The sequence below is a fragment of the Pinus tabuliformis genome, chromosome 8 (genome assembly GCF_031772625.1).
Source record: "Pinus tabuliformis cultivar Carrire ecotype Pingquan chromosome 8, CPIR1, whole genome shotgun sequence".
Classification (NCBI taxonomy): domain Eukaryota; kingdom Viridiplantae; phylum Streptophyta; class Pinopsida; order Pinales; family Pinaceae; genus Pinus; species Pinus tabuliformis.
In genome coordinates this window covers 650,967,566-650,981,578 of record NC_142294.1, presented here as the reverse complement: position 1 = coordinate 650,981,578, position 14,013 = coordinate 650,967,566, and the positions used below count along the sequence as shown (strand labels likewise).

The 14,013-nt window shown below is 32.9% G+C and overlaps 1 long non-coding RNA gene across 2 annotated transcripts; it reads left to right on the top strand.

Annotated features, from left to right (window-relative positions):
• Window positions 1-11,671: 11,671 nt before the first annotated feature.
• On the top strand, window positions 11,672-13,238 carry LOC149237222 (uncharacterized). Of its 2 annotated transcripts, none has more exons than XR_016245241.1 (4): window positions 11,672-12,004; window positions 12,142-12,294; window positions 12,379-12,438; window positions 12,571-13,238. It is a non-coding gene; the product is annotated as an uncharacterized LOC149237222 (long non-coding RNA). The 2 variants fall into 2 exon arrangements; XR_016245240.1 differs by having other exon boundaries at window positions 11,672-11,943; window positions 12,571-13,237.
• The last annotated feature ends 775 nt before the right edge of the window (window positions 13,239-14,013 follow it).

Here is a 14,013-nt window from a genome sequence, read left to right as displayed (position 1 = left end):
CGACTCATACAGAATTTGGAGGAGGAAGCTCTGCAGGGTCAATCTGACTCTGAAATGGAGGATTGGGAATTCCTGCTGCATGATCCCGGAAACACCAGAGGAAGGATGTCTCTGTTTAAACAATCTCTGCATATTTACTGGGTTATGAAGCGGTTATTGGCGAAGGCCCTTGAACAAGTTGCTACTGAAATGGAGGAGATAGCTCAGGGAGGACAGGAATGGAGAAGAGAACTGAGATTCATACACATTTCCTTAGAGATGCAGGAAAGGAAGTTGGATGAATTACGACAGATGCTGAAGGGAGAACAACGAGGCGCAGATGGAGAAGCTAGCCAGCAACCAGGAGCCGAAGACGATTGAGGAAAGATATGTATAATTTTGAGAATGAATCTACATAGCTTAGTTAACTGCAGATTTTTGAATGCTTTAGATAAGGAAAACTGTTATCTGCAAACTAGTAGAATCAGGAACTCTCAGGACTGTATAGTTTATCTTGCTGCGATATTTAGACTCTGGACTTTTTACTTTTGGTCTGCCATAAAAAACTTGAGATGGCAAAATACTCGGTTTCCCCAAGAGGGCGAGTTATTAATTTTTGATATCATGTACTGCTATGATTTTATATAAGTAATAGAAAGAGAACCACCCTAGCTTACAAAAAAAAAAAAACATAGGAAAAGTATAATGATATTTCTCCACGTTTACTCCGTAACATGCGACATTGTAGGTTGTGATTTGAAGAACCACGATGACCTCCAAAATTAGGGTTTTAAAGTATTTGATCTAGGATTATTATACTTTATGGAGTGGTAATTCTTCCTTGTTTCTTAGGGATTCATGATGATAGTTCATCAGATAGAGAAAGATTCAGATTTGGTATCATTTTCATGGATGTGAAAAATTGATGTATAAACTTTGGGGTAGTTTCCTCCAACAGATTATAGCTTGTGAATATATGTAATAAATTGAGGCATATTAAGAAGAATTTGTGGTTTTATCCCGTATGGGTTTCCACATAAAAAAATTTGTCTCCTTAATGTGATGGTCTCTTGATTTACTTTTAATATGATGATAGCTTCATGATGCATTATTATGTTTATTAAGACACTACAAGTGGTTATGCTTCAATGCTACATTGCTAATTGATGAACATTTGTAAATTGGTAAAAAAAAATTACACACTAATTCACCGCTCCCTCTTAGTGTGCTTTTGGGTCTAACATCAATAAAATTTTGAGGCATCGAATGATGTTTTTGTTGGGGTAATGATGTCTAGAACATCTGCACTCACCGACAAACTTGATCTACACATTAATACCACTCTAATAGCATGAAAATCACCTCAATTAGAGCTCGTAGATTAAGGTTATTCCTCCCAAGAGTTGGCCTACCTTTTTGAACACCGTGGTCTGAGCATATGCCACATTGTCCCCACATTTTTCACACTTGTAGGGATATCTACATGTTCAATTTCAAGAATTTTATAGAAGGTAAAAATCCTTATCACAACCAAGTGTTCACGAGAAAATTCCCTAGGGCTAAGGTTGAAATCTCCATCAGAGAATAACATCAACTTCGACAAACAGACTCAAACAATCATATTGACAACATGATTGACAAAAAATAAAACGTGGGACAGGATTGACAGCAATTTCAATACTTTTGCACTTTATAACCACAAACTTCTAGTTTTTGGCTTTTTCTCCAAGTTATGTTCATATACATGTCCAAAAGTACTCTTTGTACATATTCCCATTCAATAACATATTCTTCATAAGCTTCACGTTCCATGCATAAGATGTTTTACACATTTTTCCTTTCCCCTTCATCTCTTTCCATGTTCGTATAACAAACCTAATATAGCTTATAAACCATAGTTTCCTTTGCACTATATGTATGATATTTGTGTCAAAGATAAAAGCATGAATGGTAAGTGAATTACATGAAAAATCCATAAAAAATAAAAAACATTATTCACAAGTACCAATTAGACAATAACCATTTCATTATAAATGTTTATTTTCCCACTACGAAAACTAAAATATGGGACCACATTGAAAGTTATTTTAAGACCTTTGTAGTTTGTCATCACAAACTCCCCTTTTCACCCTATTCTCAACACATAGACTATGAATGCATATTTAATGCTTCTATATGTAGTCCTTGGCACCTCCATTTCTATCATTCTAATTGATTTGAACTAATATCTATTTGTGTTGTGAACAATTTATCATAGAGAGACGACCTGCATTGTGAAATTGTGCTCCATGTTCTAATCCAAAATATTGTATATTGTTGTAGTACTACACCTAAACCTAACCTTTCTTCTTGCTCCATAAAGCTTCTTCCCATGATCATGCTTTACATGTCACAACTCCATCACTTGGTGGTAAAATCTCTCGAGTGTTCTACTCATGAAATTATTCTGGCGGTTACCTGTGGCAAACATTTTCTGCTTCATGCACCCTTAGGGTTAAGTTGCTTTCTTAAGAAAATGATTATCTTACAACATTTTAATCTCTTTCATAGGAAAAATGTACATTCACACCTTGCATTGGAATCACACATAAAATGAACCCATGAATCATAATTCATGATTATCTACAATCTGAATTCATGGCCTATCTGTCTCATAATTATGGTTCACAGGTTTCGTTCCTAGCCTAAAACACCGATAGGAACATGACTGTTAGATAGATTGCCTTTAGAATCTATGAAGAACATCTAGACTTATACTTGAACACCTTATTTGGTGCAAATGTATTAAAAAATATTCATCAATTGATTTTTCATCATAATATCGATCAATTTATATGTCATTTTATATACATGCACGTAATAAATTTTCCTAAAGAATGGTTGATCTTTGTGTGCCTAAGACCATTAAATGCCACAAATCATGGTGAGATGTTCCTAAGTGTGGGTTTAGTAATTGCATTGAGGGAGAACTAATATGCATCTAAAATGTATTTCAAAAGAAAAAAATTGCATTACATAATGCATGTGGGGTCATAAAAGAGGCATCATGTTACTGTACTACGGATACAAATATAAAGGGGTACAAAAAATGTTAATGAGAAAATGGATACCTACAATATCTAGTGAAAGTAAGGTTTTTTTTTAATTGGGAAGGTGTATTGAGGGTGTACGGCAGGGGGTTAAATAAAGTGATTTTTAGAGGTATTTTCCAATATGTGCTCAAATTAATGGTATTGTTTAGTATGTCATGAACGCACGTGCTATGTTAGAGGTTCATTGAGTGAAGTCCCCATGCTTCAATTAGGAGGATATAATAGGGAGTATACCTTTAATATTGAGATTGTAGGTTATAAAACGCTCTTAGATTTAGTCTATCTTCCTCCACGACTCTTTGGAAATACTACAACCCCAAGCTTCACACAATATAAAATAAAAATATTGACAAGTGTCAAAGAGGATTCTTTTTATCCCATATCCAAACATCTATTGGCATACAATTATTTTCGTGCCCATAATAAGCTTTTCATCCTCCAGTTATCCCTTTCTTAATTCTATAAGTTTAATTGAGTTTGTGGTGGATATAAATTCTAAGATATTTATAAGAGGGAAATTCCTCCAAGTATTTGTTGTCAAATGTGAAAATATCATATGCAATCTTTTTGGATTTAATTATCATAATTTTCGTTTTGTCAGTATTAACAGTTATACCCGTCTTGGAGAAAAAATCTTGGAGGATTCTCAATTTCTTTCCAAGATTGTAATGGCTCCTCGCTAGAAGAATGGTATCATTAGCATAAAGGAGAAGAGACATGAATATACCAGTGAGCTTGGGGCCAACATAGTCCACATATTTGAAACACTCTTATATCTTATCAATGTATATTCCAAAAAGGGTAAGGGATAAGGGACAACCTTGCTTGATTTTGATATTCCATTTAATTTCTTCCAACCATCAACGGTTCTAAATTTGGTAATAATATTTTTGTACAACCTTGTCACAACAACCCCCCACTCAAGAGGAACCATTATCTCTTCTAGTCTCTTTCACAATTTTGTCCTAGAAATGATGTCATAAGCTTTTCCAAAGACAACATAACAACAAAAAATATCAGTTTTATTATTGTGACATTCCTTTGCAATGATATTGAGAGTAACAAGGTGGTTCACAGTTGAATAATATCTACTAAACCCAACTTGGCCTTTAAAATCTTTTACTTTGACTTTCTAGTCGAAGGCTAATCTTCTTTCCAAAATAATTCTGTACAACTTGGATAAAATGTGTCTGATCACAATGGTCCTATTATTAGAGAGAATGCTTTTATATTCATTTTTTGAGGACAATAAGACTCTAGATCTAAGGGTCAGGAAAGCTTGCTTCAATTGCAAATTGAAGAGCTTGTATATAAGAAAGGTGAAGATAAAACTTTTTATTTTAAAATTTTTAACTTAATAACCTTCAATATTCTAAGTTTTAACTGCAACAATTAAAACATATTTTCATACATCGTATATTCACACAATAGTATTAAATCTAAAAATAGAATTCTAATAAATTTATATTTTATGTTATAAGTTTTAAAGCATTTTGTCTAAATCTCTTTTCTAAATAAAAAGCAAAGGTCTTTTATTTATACATGTGATATTCAACCCAAAAAAAACTCAAATTTCTTTTCAAAATATTATTACATTCGAATCACATTCTAAAACAATAAAGAGATTCATTAGTTGTAATAGCTCCCTCCAAAATTTGAGTTGTATTTGCTAACTCCAAAATGGTTCAAAACACTTTTATTACTTTGAACCACTCTTCAGAAATAAAAATGCATAGTTATATGGTGATTGGTTAAATTTATTGTAATTTGAAAAAGAGAAATTTATAAAAAAAATAAAATAAAATTTCATATATAAATTTTGAATTTTTTTTTTAATAGTTAAAATTTTGAATATCATTTAAATTTATTAAAGTATTTGAAAAATTAAATATTAAATTCTAAAATTAATTTTTGAATTTTTAAAATTTAAATTTCTAATTTTTGATTAGTGAGAATAGCTGATTTGATTAATTTTATGAACTTTAAAATCAATTTGTCAAAATTAAATTATTTAAAAAATAAAAAATAACAAAAAAAACCTAATATTTTTATTCTAAACAATAATTAATAATAAAATATGTCATTTTCACCTTAAGCGTCTTTACGATTAATATGTTAATAATATAACTGGATTTAGTTTCTTACAATTAATATGTTAATAATATAACTGGATTTAGTTTGTTATTACTGTGTGGATTACATTTAATATGTTTACACATGGCTTTCATAATGTTTAGAATCTTATGGGATGTGCAATTGAAACAACACCTTAAGTTTCTTTATGTAAGGTTTTAAGCCAAGGCAGGATGTTTATCGTTTTGTATTATATGTTTAAGGTTTTTTTTTTCACTATAATTGTTAAAAATATATTTATAATTTAAGGTTTTATCATGAGTCTAAACTTGATATTATAATTTTATTTATTTATTTGTTCTTTTATTTATTTTATTTTTTTGTAATGTTTAAAATAATAAAAATAATATTATATATTTGCTTTTACTCAATAATAGAAAGTGTATGTATCTTAATTATGGATTTATACGTATCAAGAATGATAAAATCTTTTCATATAAATTTTTTAGTCAAAATTTTACAATCTTTATGAAGCTTATGAAACCATATTTCAAAATTTTGTATGTATAATTTGAAGAAACATCAAATCAAATCCATACATATATTTACATTATGAATATTCCAAAAAAATTAATAAATAAAGAAACAAATATTTATCTTAATTCATGATAAGAGATTTACCATTCAATTCTTAATAAATTTGAATTAGGGATGGATTTATATTTTTATACCTTCCTACATTTTGTCTTAGTTAGACAAAGTAAACCTAATACCATTTCTTTTAAATATTATTATGTTAACAATTTTTTGATATAAAGGTTAATTATACTTTTAAATAAATAATTTTGATTTAAATAAGTATAAAATAACTTTTTAATTTAAAAACTTCAACATTACAAATTTGGTGATAAAAATGATGTCTTTTGCTAAAGATATGGGTTATTTAGAAACATTAAAAAAATATTGCAACACAATGTTTATTTTAATTTCAAAATAAATTTAAATGGACTTTCCAAATATACCATGTTGCATATAACTTGTAATCTTTCTATATTTCCTCAATTCTCTAAATTGATAAGTGATGCACACCAAGGCTCTCCTTGAGATGAGGTTGACTAAAAAACACAACAAATAAACACTCAACAACAAATTAGATCATATATTCTTTTTGGTCGATATGATTTCTAAAACCCCGATGCTACTTCTACATCAAACTCGGTTAATCAATGAGCATATTGCTTATAGGGTTGATCATCAACAACTATTATAGCATTATTTGGTCGTAATTGACCATTAGTCATTGTATTAGCTACGATATATCTAGTGTAGTATGCTTGCTCCACTTAATTCAACTTTAAAGAGAGTTTCACTACGTACACATGCTTTCCCTTAAGGAAAGACATGTTTCATACATAATTTCCTTTCATGTAAGGTGTGTATACATTCTAAAAATTACAAATTTAAAAATCTGCATTAATTGTGCAATCCAATGTAGAAATTATGAGTTTCTTACTATTGTAAAGCCCTACTTTCTATTTCCATGATTTTCACTGACTTCTAAGAATATAAATAATGCTCATATGTTGGATAATGGACCATTAACCATTCCGATAACCATATACCAGAGCATTGATTAAGATCCAACCTTTTCACTAAGCCAATCTGCATATTACACTTATTTATTGATAGTTAAAATCATCAATGTCATCTTCTATTGGCTCTAACAATAGTTTTAAAAAACGGTCGTTTCGAAATGGAAACGGCCGAGTTGGTCCGTTTTGATGCCCTCAGGAGTGACTCGGTTGAAGAAACGACTCGTTTGGCCGAGTCAGCCATGACTCGACCAACTCGGCCATTTCCGTACTGACTCGGCCGAGTCACAAACAGCGGCTCATAACCCAAATAAAATAGTGATTTAACATTATTTTAATGAAATTTTAAGGTGTTTTCTGAATGGTTTGGACTCCAAGGTGTTTTATGAATTAGCTAAATGTTATTTGGGGTCCATTTCCCCCTCCCAAACCCTATTTAACACACTCAAATGCTCTCACTCTCACAACAATCTCATGCATTTGAGTGAGAACTTCTTTGAGAGTTAGTGAGCAGTTCTTGAGTTTGTTTTTGGAGCAGCAGTGAGGAGTCTTGGGGGAGCATTGTAGCTGGAGTGAGGAGCTTCTTGGGCAGCCATTTGGAGCAGCATTGAGGAGCTGATTCTTGGAGCAAGCTTGAGGAGGCAGTTTGTGCTTGGAGGCATTTTTTTCACCTCTATAAATCTGTTTTTGCTTATTAGGTGCATATCTAGAAAGCCTAGAGAGTGGTTTTTGTCAAAGGAATGAACATTGAATCAATGTTTTGTTTTTTTTGTTTTGTTTTGTTTTTTTTTGTTTTGTTTTGTTTTGTTTTTTGTTTTTGTTTTTGTTTTTGTTTTTTGTTTTTTTTGTTTTTTGTTTTTTGTTTTTTTTTTGTTTTTTTGTTTTTGTTTTTGTTTTTTGTTTTTGTTTTTTGTTTTTGTTTTTGTTTTTTTTTTTGTTTTTGTTTGTTTGTTTGTTTTGTTTTTTTTGTTTTTTTCTCAGATTGTTTGCTTTCATTTCCTTGTCAAAAAATGGCACCTAAAGCGAGATATGCTTGGGCATATGGCTAGGCAAAGAGACATACAGGGTGAAATTGGGAGGAAGAGGGATATACAAAAAATGATGGCTACCAACCCCATTATGATTTTGAGGGTTCTTTCTCTATCCCTCAAACTAATACATCCAACCCTTTCCGATATGTTCCTCCCTCTTTTGGTTCTGTTCAAGATAAGGGAAAGGGTAGAATGAAAAAGGGTGATGTGACTATCAAAATTTATTTCACTCCCTCCTCTCCATCAGATGCACATGGCCCTGAAGTTAGTAAAATTCAAATGCAACCCACTTTAGATGACCATTGGAAGAAAGAATTGAGGGAGACTGCTTATGAGTACATAGCTAGATGGTGGTATGATGCTGATATCCCCTTTAATGCTGCTTGTTCACCATATTATGAGCCTATGTTTGATGCCATACATGCTACTGGAAAAGGCTTCAAAGGCCCTACTATGCATGAGCTAAGGGGGTATCGTTTGCAGAAAGAAATTCAATCCATTAATGAGTATTTGAAAGAGTTCAATGACTCATGGGCAAGAACAGGATGTACCATCATGTCAGATGGATGGACTGATCAAAGAAACCGTACCATCATAAACTTTCTTGTCTTCTGCCCACAAGGAACCATGTTTTTAAAATTAGTTGATGCATCTGATAAGGTAAAATATGGCCACTTGTTGTTTAACCTATTGGATCAGGTTGTTGAGGAGGTGGGGGTGGCTAATTTTGTTCAAATCATCACAGATAATGCCTCTAACTATGTTCTTGCTGGTAAACTATTAGAGGAAAAACACAAGACCATCTTTTGGACCCCATGTGCTGCAAATTGCATAGACCTCATGCTTGAGGATATTGGAAAAATAGATTGGGTCAAAAACACTATAGATCATGTCAAAAGCATAACAAAATTTATCTACAATCATACATTGATTTTGAGCCTCATGAGGAAACACACTGGGGACAAGGATATTATTAGGCCTGCCATCACTAGATTTGCTACACATTTTTTAACATTGCAATCTATGCTTTCCCAACATAGAAACTTGCAAAAGATGTTTTCCAGTGATGAATGGAATCAAAGCAATTGGTCTAACAAACCGGAAGGCAAAGAATTGAAAAGGAAAGTCTATGAAGAAACTCTTTGGAGAAAGGCAACAAAGATTGTGAAGCTTGCTGAGCCACTAGTTAAGGTGTTGTGGTTGGTGGATGGGGAAAGGTTGGCTATGGGCTTCATTTATGAGGCTATGGATCAAGCAAAGGAGCAAATAAAGACGACATACAAGGATAGAGTGACAAAGTATGGGCCCATTTGGGCAATCATTGATGAAATATGGAACAATCAACTCCATCGCCCTATACGTGCAGCTGGGTATTTTTTGAACCCACGGTATCATTATAAAGCTAAGGAGTCAGGAGCTTTGAGGGGGGAGGTCAGAGATGGACTGATTTATTGCATTGATCGCATGATCCCATTGGAGTCTGATCAGCTGAAGATACACCGACAGGTCACAACCTTCAGCAATGCATCAGGTACCTTTGGGAAGAACCTAGCAAAGATTGCAAGAGAAGCAAATGAGCCAGGTAAACAAAAATTTCAATTTTCAAATTCTTAATAGTTTTTTTTTTTTTTTAAGTTTGTTAAATCGTTTATAAGTTGAAAGTTAGATATAATTTGTAATTTTGTTGAGCTAACTCATTACACTCCTATGTTTTTTGCAGCACAATGGTGGGAGGCCTTTGGTGTCCATTGTCCTAAATTGCAAAGGTTTGCAATTCGTATTTTGAGTCAAACTTGTAGTGCATCTGGGTGTGAGTGCAATTGGTCTATCTTTGAGAGGATTCACACAAAGAAGAGAAACCGTTTGGATAAAAAACGGTTAAATGATCTAGTTTATGTCCAATACAACCTCCGGCTCAGATGAAACCATTTGTTGAACAAAAGACATGATTCAGGTCCCATTGTGTTGGAAGACATTGATCCAACATTAGATTGGGTAGTGGAGAGTCGTCCAACAGAGTTTGATCCTGATGAGGATATTGATTTAGATTTAGATATCGAGACATCATTTGAACTTGAACATGTTGTTCAGTTGAATGCAGATCCCAATCCACCAGCCTTAGCCTCACAGCCAGCAAGGACTCCAGTTGTAGGTGCTTCCTCTGCTTAGCCACGACAGAAACACAGCCGCATATCTACTCTATCTCATCTTGCATCTGCTGCAGTTGCACAGTCTGCTAGTGGTACCACTTCTACAGTTGCAGTTGGAGATGATGATGAGGAGGAGGAGCCATGGGGCCCCCTGTCTGACTCTGATGATGATCCAAAGATTGATCGACATGATCTTGGCTCCTTTGGCAGTAGCTACTAGCCAGTAGTACTAGTACTGGAGTCTGGTCACAGTTTAATTTTGTTGTAGAGGCCATTTCTAGCCTCCTTGGTTATGTGTTTTTTGTTTTGAGTCTTTGATCATGTATGACAGTTGACTATGTATTACCATTGGGTACCATTTTGATATAATGGATTGGTTCATGAGCCTACTTTGATCATATGTTGTCTTCCATCTATATTATAATGCTGTGTGTTTGGAAACATGAATGAAAATCTTTAAAATTATGTTTAAAATCTTTAAAATATTGTTTTCTTATAAAAAAAATAAATATTTAATGTATGTTTTACAACGACCGAGTTATTGAAATTGAGCCGGCCGAGTCATTACCGTTTTGGAGTTGGAGTCGGAGTCGATCCTTGGCCGAGTTGAAGTCGGAGTCGGAGTTTTAAAACTATGGCTCTAACTAAATATATCATTGAATTATTAATTCTTTAATTAAATATTTAATCAATAAGGTATATCTTTGGATGGGCCTAGTTAGCAAGACAACTCAAGATCAAACCTATGGGGGTGGTTGTGCCCTCTGCTAGGGAGAGGAGGCATACTAAAAAACTCAATCAGGGTGTGATCCCCAGGTAATTTTGAGGACTTAGATGCCGGTGAGTCTCAACTCCTCAAGCCATAAATCAAACTTGGAAGATCACAAACAATTTGATAAAAAAAAACCTTTCTAACCCAACACAATATATTAAAAAGAAACAAAATTTTATTAAAACAATCTACATAACATATGTTACTTTCGAATTTTAAAAATAAAAATCTTTAAAAAACCATCCATAATTATTTATATCGTTAATTTAATCACTCTGTATCATATAAAAACACAAACCAAAATATAAATGAAAAAAATAAAAATAAAAAAACAAAGCAACGAGTGAGAATCGGTTTCTGCCTGCTTTAAAAAAAAAAAAAATTTACAATTGGAAAACCTATCAAACACAAACCAAAACATAAATGAAAAAATAAAAATAAAAATAAAAAAACAAAAACAAAGCAACCGAATTAGGATAAACACAAACCAAAATATAAATGAAAAAAATAAAAATAAAAAAACAAAGCAACGACTTAGAATCGGTTTCTGCCTAAATTTACAATTGGAAAACCTATCCAACACAAACCAAAACATAAATGAAAAAATAAAAATAAAAATAAAAAAACAAAGCAACCGAGGTAGGATAGGTTTCTGCCTGCTTAAAACAAATTAAAAGTCAACGATGCCAAAATTCGTGCGCCCATGATTATTTATATAGTTAATTTTATTTATATCGTTAATTTAATCACTTTGTACGATATAAAAACACAAACCAAAAAAAACAAAGCAACCGAGTTAGAATAGGTTTCTGCCTGCTTAAAAAAAATTAAAATTTACGATTAGAAAACCTATCAAACACAAACCAAAACATAAATGAAAGAAATAAAAATAAAAAAACAAAGCAACCGACTCAGTATAGGTTTCTGCCTGCTTAAAACAAATTAAAAGTCAAAGATGCCAAAATTCGTGCGCCCACCTGAGAGTACGCCGATCTTTTTGGGACGTAACACAAATGCCGTGAAAGTCCTGCGCTTCAATAAAACTGCACCAAACCCCAAACTCTTCGGTGCAGTTGCAGTAGATGCCCCTTCTGATTTAATGGAGAATACCTACGGCTTAGCGGAGTGTTGGGCGGATCTGCCTGAACGGGCTGCGGATAGTGGGTAATTTTTACCTGGGAATATATATTCTCATGACAAACTGGAGCGGTTGGGGCACAATTCGGATCTAAGACCTGCTACCTGCGTTACCAGGTTAATGAAATTTTCAGCGTCACTGTTCTATAGTCACCACCAGAAAAGGCCTCTGTCCTCGGTATCCTTTTTTATCAGCATGAGGAATATAGGGGATTTCTAGGGTTTCTTTTATTTGGGTTTTGTAGGGTTTCATTTATTTCTAGTGAACTAGAACAGAGCTTCCTGGTTACTGACACTTTTTGTGTAAATTTTCAGAGGGTAAAAGATTTAGAGCGTTGGGCATCAGTCTGGGCGTAGTAGCCACTATGATTGTATTAATTACAGTCATGGGAATTTGGAAACGGAATATTTGCTCTCCTCTGAAATGTTGGGTAGGGATTTCTCCAACTGGAGGCCCTGAACTTGCAGGTAAATCTTTCAGTGTTAAGGATCTTTGATGTGTCTGATTATCTTTGCGCAATACAAATAGACACCTTGTAATTGTTTTCGCAGGTGAGGAGGAAGATTCTATTCTAACGCCGACTATAGCGAATCCAGAACTCATTTTCTCAAGTACGACATTCTGAGAAAGACTACTTCCAATTTTAATTTAAAGAACAAACTTGGCTCGGGAGGTTTTGGATCTCTATAAAACATAAAACAAATTTTTACTTACAGATATTATTCGTCTGTGATGCATTGCAGATACAACAAAACGTCATCTACTTGGCCTAAACGAATAATGATTTCATAGTTGGAACTGCACGTGGTGCGGTGGGTATCTCAGTAATGATTTCATAGTTGGAACTGCACTTGATGCGGTGGGAATCTGGCATTCGGGTAGCCCACAGAGACATTAAAGCAAGCAATATTTTACTAGATTATAAACACAGACCCAAAATAGCGGACATTGGGTTGGCCAGATTCTTTGCAGAAGATCAAAGCCACGTTAGCACTCGAGTTGCAGGCACTTTGTAAGAAACTTTTCGTAATGTTTCCCGTTAATTGTTTTAAAAAATTAGAGCAAGTGAAGCCATTACAACTCATATATCTGAATCTGGATCATGCAATTTTGAGGCGGCTAGGTTGTGGGGATTCGATTGCATAAGAAATTGTGCAGAGTTTACACGGTGACCGAGTAAGCCTTACCTGGACAGTGGAAGGGAAAAGGCAGCTACAATTTTGCCCGGAAAATTATTCTCAGTAGTAAATTAGAAATCTGATTAGAGAGTGGTTGAATTGTTTTTCTGTGGAAATAGATTCAGTGCTAATATTATGTAGAAAGGCTACAATTTTGTCTAGAAAGTTATTTTCAGTGATAATTGGGATTTTTTTTTGTCAAAAAATTTGATCAATAAAGTGTTTGAATTGTTTTTCAGAGTGGAAATAGATTCAGCGCCATCAAAAACTTTAGAGACTCAAAATCATGAATTTTGAAATTTGATAACTGTAACTATAACCAGGATTTTCCAAATCTTTTGCCAAATTTTATCAAAATCATACCAAATTTCCATTATTTTACTTATAAAAATAGTTTATTTTTTTTATTTTTTTAATTTTTTTTTAATTTTTTTGCCAATTTAAATAAAATTTATTTGAAATGGATTCAACACCAGCATTGTCTACCAAGGCCACAATTTTGTCCAGAAAATTATTTTCAATAGTAATCAAGTCTTTTTTGTCAAAAAATTTGATCAATAAAATGTTTGAATTTTTTATTATTATTGTAAAAATAGATTCAGCACCATAAAAACCTTGAACACCTAAAATAATGAAATTTAATAACTGTAACTATAACCAAGATCTTCCAATTATTCTGCCAAATTTTATCACAATCATATCAAAATTTCAATTATTTTATTCATAAAACCACTTGCTTTTTTTCATTTAAATAAAATTTATTTGAAATCCGGTGAGGTGAAAATCAGTCAATACTTTTGGGATTATTTTTATTATAAGATGACATCATCCTATCTGTCAAAAAATTTATTTGAAATCCGGTTAAGTGAAAATCAGGCAATACCTTTTGGGATTATTTTTATTATAAGATGACATCATCCTATCTTGTCACAGCATCATTTTTTCACAATGGCATCCTGCTCTCTTGTTGCAGAGTGTAATCTTCTGAATAATGGTAGAATGATTTTT